At 51.1% G+C, this 6,423-nt stretch overlaps 1 long non-coding RNA gene across 1 annotated transcript; it reads left to right on the top strand.

Moving 5' to 3' along the window:
- Nucleotides 1-936: 936 nt before the first annotated feature.
- Nucleotides 937-4,144, top strand: LOC121448234. The gene is made up of 3 exons (XR_005974353.1): nt 937-1,321; nt 3,678-3,755; nt 4,133-4,144. It is a non-coding gene; the product is annotated as an uncharacterized LOC121448234 (long non-coding RNA).
- The last annotated feature ends 2,279 nt before the right edge of the window (nt 4,145-6,423 follow it).

Below are 6,423 nucleotides of genomic sequence, written 5' to 3'. Positions count from 1 at the left end.
TCACAGGTAAGAGAGGACAAATCAGAGAGAGATCAGAGAGTTTTTTTTTTTTTTTTTTTTTGCAGCTCTCCCAAATCACACAGTCAAGATAGGAACCAGGGTGTTTCTCTACATTTGCTGACCCCACCCCCACCAAGTTGATTAAAATGGTGTCCGAGAGAAAAAAGGTGAACAGTATGTACCAGCCTCTCCCAGACCCTCCCTTCAGACCCACGAAGTCTTCCACACACCAACACACTCACCCCGGTACACACCGCAGGTAGTCAGTGGCTGGGAAGCTGCAGCGGGAGGTTCCTTGCTCAGAAGAAGGCCCTAGATTCACAGTCCAGGCTTACACTTCCACAGTCGCCTCTTCGGCGGGTGGGGTGTGGTGGGGGAGGGGAGGAGGAGCCCCTATGTCATTTTCAGCAGCAGTCAGCAGAGCCTTACAAAGTGCAAGATGGCTTTTTTAGCCCAGCATAAGGATCTAGTTAAAAACCAATAAATCAGCAGTGAAATGTGCATAGCAGCCTTCTCCGTAAAATCAACATGGCTTGTGCCTCTGCGGGAAGCCTTCTGACTGCCGGCTGAAGCCTGGGGCACGGGCAGAACCCTCCTCCGTCCCGCAAGAGTCTTGGGGGAGGAGAGAGAGATCTCTCCTTTTTCCCCTAGACAAGGAGAGTCAGGCAACCCGGAGTGCCGCCTAGGAGGTGCCTGGACTGGAGATCTGCAATCACCAGATACAGACATGCCAAGAGGCAAGAGGCGTGTGAGCAAGGCCCAGACCGCCCTCGGCCTCCTCCTTCCGACACGGAAAATCGAATTAGGAGACAGTCCGACTGGGACAGGATGAGATGCGAGCGCCGGGCGTCTCCCCAGCACCGAATCCGACCGCCAGCTGCAAGGAGGGCGCGGAATCCCTTGGCGAAGGCGGCCCCCGAGCCCTGTTTCCCTTCGGGTCGGTATTTAATATCTGTAAAACTGCCACTCGGACAGCCAAGGTAAACAGCGTCCCCGACAGTTCAAAGGTGAGCGCGCCCCAGCGCTTTCCCTCGGGCCGCGCAGCCAGCGCCGCATCTGTGCACCCCGCGCCGCGTCTCCCACGCACGCTCCAGATTTCTCATTAAAATCGGCGACTGTGTCAACAGCGCGGCCGGGACTCCAGAGCTGGAAAAGCCATTTCGCCGTCCCACCCGGCCCCGTCAGGTCGCCACCTCTGCGCTGCTCCTTAGAGGGTCCCCGGAGGGCCCCCGGAGCGCGCGCGCTGTCGGGCCCGGGCCAGGCCACCCAGCGGCGGTGCGAGCCCACCCGGCCCCGGGCCCAGGAAGCGGAGGCCCGACAGGTGAGAGCGCTGGAGACCCTCTGGCACCCAGCTCGGAGAGGGCATTCTCTGTTCTGTGTCAGGGTTTCTTACAGAACCCGACAGACATCTGCAATCCTACACACCTGGTCAGCTTGTTTGTTTCCTGTAACTCTTTTTTTGTCACGCAGAGTATTAGGCCCTTGCCAGCTATGAGATTGCCTGGAGAACGGAGCAAAGGGTTCTTTGAAGATGGATCCCTTGCATTAGGACCAGACTTCAGGGCCAGAGGAAAAGCCAACAGCTGGCAATAAAGTTCAAACCCACCTCTAACACACAGGATGCCTGTGTTGTTCCGCTAGAAAATGCAGAGGCTTTGAGGGCTGGAGAGATGGCTCAGCATTTGCGGATTTGCGGCTCCTTCCAGACTCTAGTTTGGTTCTTAGCACCCACCCATACCTGTAACTACAGCTCCAGAGGGTCTAACACCCTCTTCTGGCTTCTGTGGGCACCCATACACAGAGATATTCACACACACACATACACACAATTAAAACTAAAAGTAGGGGGTTGGAAGATAAGGAGTTAAGAGCATTGGTTCCTCTTCCAAGGGACCCAGGGTTCAATTTCCATCACCCACGGGCAGCCCACAACTGTCTGTAACTCTACTACCAGGGGATCTGATGCCCTCTTCTGGTCTCCCCGGGAGTCAGACATGCATATGGTGCACAGACATGCATGCAAGCAAAACAACCTTAAACATAAAATAATTTTTAAAATAAATAAATCTAAGGAAAATAAAGACAATAATGGAAAGATAATGGCACTTCCCACCGCCTCCAGCTCCTGGGACTCAGCACTACTCTACTCAGTAGTTACTCTTTCGTCAGCCTGTATTTATTTATTAAGGCCCTTTTGCATAGAGCCATGAAAGAAACAGCTGGTAGCAGGGGGAACCTGCAAGCAAAGAAAACAGGAGGCAGACTGTCATGGAAGGGAAGTGGGGGGATGCTGATTGGGTGCCTCAGACTTGGCCCTGGAGAAAGGAGCCATAGCTGTGGCTGAAAGATGAGAGGGCAAAGGCAGTTTAAAATGTGTTTCAGGACTTGAATAGAGCCCGAGAAAGAGAGTAGTGAGGGATGACAAAGATACTGAGGCAAAGGTGGGGCTGAGGGAGGGAGGGTACAAGCACTTGCGAGCTGTGTAACCCTCAAGGAGCACATCTACAAACTGGGGCTTGGTGTGTGTGTGTGTGCACTTGCTTGTCCACGAGCCTTTTCTTTTGTTTGATGGGGGAAAATAGGAACAAAGCCCTCAATGAGTTATGAATCTGAGTCTCTGTCGCGTGTGCACATCTGGGGTGTGCACGGTGGTCAGCACATCTGGAATGCAATGGATGAGCCTCATCCTGGAGCTCCCTGCCTGATAAGTCTGTAAGCATGTGTCTTTGAATGTTCCCTAAGATGTATGCCCACATGTATGCATGTTTAAAATGTGTTTGTCTATTTAGAAGTGTGCCTGTTGTCTAAATCAGCATTCGTGTGTGAAAGAGCATGCATGTATTACCCGTGTATGCAGCCGTAATAGCAGGAATAAAGATATGTGCATTTGCCTCTACACAAGCACCTATAATTGTTCCTGCGGATCTGTGTATATAGCTTGTATTCCCACATGCTTCAAAAACATGTAGTTCCCACTCTCTTACTTGCATAGGAGGGGTGGAGAGGTAGGTCAGCTGAATGGGTCCCAAGCTTAGCTTGCATCAAGGCCAGATAATCCCAACCAGTATGTCATGCCCAGAACCCCAAACCTCAGCCTCCATTCCCCCATTCAAATGGTTAATGTGACCCCTCTCCCTATAGGAAGCCAGTCCTTCCACCTGACTGTCCCCTGAAGAGCCCGCCCTTTTCCTTCCTCTCTCCAGCTTCTCCGGGTCTCTCAAGCTGACTGTTGTGAACCAACAGTTAAAACGAAAACTAAAGAAACAAGATCAAATTGTCACACACAGTAAAGACGAGTGTGCAGGGTGACATGTTGTTTTGGGTGTGTGTCGGGGAGTGCTGGTGACCCAGGACTGAGAGGAAATGTCAGGGTGACAGAGTTGAGGTCAAGAGTGCAGAAGCTGTGCTCTCCCCCTCTTTCCCACCTCCTGGCCTTCAGCCGAGACTTGGAGGATCTCACAAGTCACTGTGCCGGAAGCCTCGCCTTTCGGCAGCTGCTGTGCCCTCCAATGTCTTCATCAACAATCTTCCTTAGGCTGGTGTCTACACTGGGCACCCCCCACTTTCTTCCCTCTCATTCACTGAACCAGGCCACCTGCACACCTTAGCGACCTTCCTCCTGGGCCTGAGGCCTCAGCCTCAACACCTGATTGCTTCCTTGGTTCCCACTTCCACAGTTGCCCTGCTGTTCTGCCTCTGTTGGCCACCTTCTCCTTCTGTCCTGAAGGCCCTTCTGTCCCCAACCTCCTCTGAAGGTGAGTACTTCTCAGTTCTGGGCCCTCTTTCCTGGTCCCCAGTAACAGGGGAGTCAGGTCCCAATGAAGATACAACCTTAGAATCTCCATCCTGTCTCCCTACCCAGTTACATCTCTGTAAGCCTTCCAAGAGTCCTCTGAGGTGACATGGCCCAAAGGAGCCTAGCTTCTTTCTGCTCCTTTCCTGGTGTCCCCATTTCTGTATGGGTACCTCTGACCTGTATATCACCTAAACCAGAGCACTGGCTTATTCCTGACCCAATCTCAGCATCCAGACACCTTTTCTTGACATTCTCATTGGGCCTTTACTTCTGCCCAGAGGCTTCTAAAGGCTCTAAAGTCATCCCCAGAAAGTCATCTCTCCTTGCTCTCTCCAGGAAGCTCTGCAGTCTCTTCCTCCACTGACGGAAGAAGCTTCAGCTACCACATTCTTGGAGAGGTACCTGATGGGGTTGGCCTCCATCTCCAGCAGCTCTGACTGCTCTAGCTCTGCCTGGTGCTCTTTGGACTGGTGACCCACGACCACCTGGCCCCTCAACTTGTTCAGCTAATGCCCTCACTCTCAGGTTCCTTTGGCCAGGACTGACTGAACCGGAGCACCCCAAGCTCACGTTCAAAGACTCAGGCTCGGCCCAGCTGCTAGTCTCCATAAATGAGGATTAGGTGGCCCCCTTTGAGGCAGACGGGTGGGCTGTGAGAAGAGTTGGTTTGGTATAGATTTTATGACAGGATCACATTTCGTCATCAGACCCCCCTCTGAAGCCAGCCAAGGGCAGGTCAGGGGCAGGGGAATGGGAACCTGAGCTCTCAGTCAGCCCAGAAACAGGGCCGCGGCACAGGAGGGAGCTGCGCTGGAAGTGAGAGTCAGACTTTGAGTAAAAGCCGCCTCTGCCACCCACCCACAGTGTGAACTGGGGTGAGTCCTCTGAATCTCTGGCTTGTGAAACAAGGGCTCTAGATGAAGTGGGCCCTGGGCCACCTTCACTCACAGTCTGAACCCTATTCCAGTCTACGTCACAAACCCATCACCCTTCCCAAACGAAAAATGAGCTACTATAGACTTACAAACCCATGAACCAAAGTAGCCACCTAAATACAGGCATCCAATTATGAATTTCAGATAAATATACAGGTTTGAGATGTGCAGTGGTGGTACAGGCCTTTAATCCAGATACTTGGGGGGCAGAGACAGGTAGATCTCTGAGTTGGAGGGCAGCCTGGTTTGAAGAGTGAGTTGCAGGACAGTTGGGGCTACACAGAGAAACTCTGTCTTGAAAAAACAAAATAATAATAATAATAAATAACAAATATATAGGTTTGAGTATAAGTGTATCCTAAGTATTATGCAGATGTTCTAAAATCAATACCTTATATGTCTGAAATTCAAACCTAGTTGGGTGTCTTGTATTTTTACTTTATAAATGTGACATTCCTACCTTGTGTGCAATGAAGTTTACAGGACTACAGCCCCATGGTCCTTCTAAGGAAAATAGGTCACAGTTGGCAGGGAAAGTGGTCTTGGACTAGCCATTCAGCTGTGATCTAATGCAGTGGGAACTCTGTGGAAAGGTGTCCCAAGAAAGGGACTAGCATAGACTGAGGTGCAGAGGCAGATCAGTGCTGAGGACAATTCCGGAAAGACTGCAGAGGACAGATATGTAGGATGAAGTAGCTGGAGTCAGATCCTGCTACGTCCAATACGAGCTGCTGCTGCTGCTGCTGCTGCTGCTGCTGCTGCTGATGCTGATGATGATGATGATGATGATGATGATGATGATGCTGTGTTAAAGGAGAAGGCCCAGAGAATATGAGTTGAAGCAAAATTACAGCCAGAGACTGAGTACAAGGAGCAGACTCCAGTTGCCCAACAATCAGGGGAAGGCAAACTCAGTCTAGGGGGAATTTGTAAGGTCTACTCAAGGACTTTGGGTTCAGCTCTGTTATATTCATGTGCTGTGATTAAGATAAAACACATGTCCCCAACAGGCTCATGTGTTGAATGGTTGGTTCCCAGATGGTGGCACTATTGGGACTTTAGGAGATGAGACCTGCTTGGAGGAAGTAGGTTTCTGGAGTCTCCTGTCTTTCCCACACTCTCTGCGACCTGCCCACCATGAAGTGAACAACCTCCTCCTCCCCCACACACTCCCACAGCCAGGGTGCTCTGCCTCATCACAGACTTAGAATCAACAGAGCCAAGGACTATGAAATGAACACTCTGCAACTATGAGCCAAAGGAAACACTTCCTCCTTTGTCCATGTCAAGTGCTGTACCACAGTAATCAAAGGCAATTGATGCCTTCGGAGTAAACAGTCAGTAGTAGTCAATAAATGACAGTTGGGTTGTTCTTCCTATCAGGTGCTCTATGTGTGCTGTGTCTTTGCATGAGCTGACTCCCTACCCCCACTAGATCGTCCCCGCAGGGCCAGGGCCAGCTCTTTACTTTTTTATGTGTATGTGTGCTTTGCCTGGTGTATGTGTCTGTATACCATATGTTTAGTGGCTGCAAGAGTCAAAAGTACACTTAGCTGTTGAGCTATCTCTCCAGCGCTGAGGACCATTTCTTATAAGAGAACAAGGGCTATTGGCAGGTTCCCACGCTCTGCCCCGCTTCACCGTCCTGTTGTGTGTTATCAGTGACTGGTGAAGCAGCAGGCAGAATAGCCT

This window comes from Microtus oregoni, unplaced genomic scaffold, assembly GCF_018167655.1.
Source record: "Microtus oregoni isolate MIOR12 unplaced genomic scaffold, Mior012 000005F_ref0000423, whole genome shotgun sequence".
NCBI lineage: Eukaryota > Metazoa > Chordata > Mammalia > Rodentia > Cricetidae > Microtus > Microtus oregoni.
Note: the sequence above shows the minus strand (reverse complement) of the source record. Positions and strands in the feature narration are given on the sequence as shown.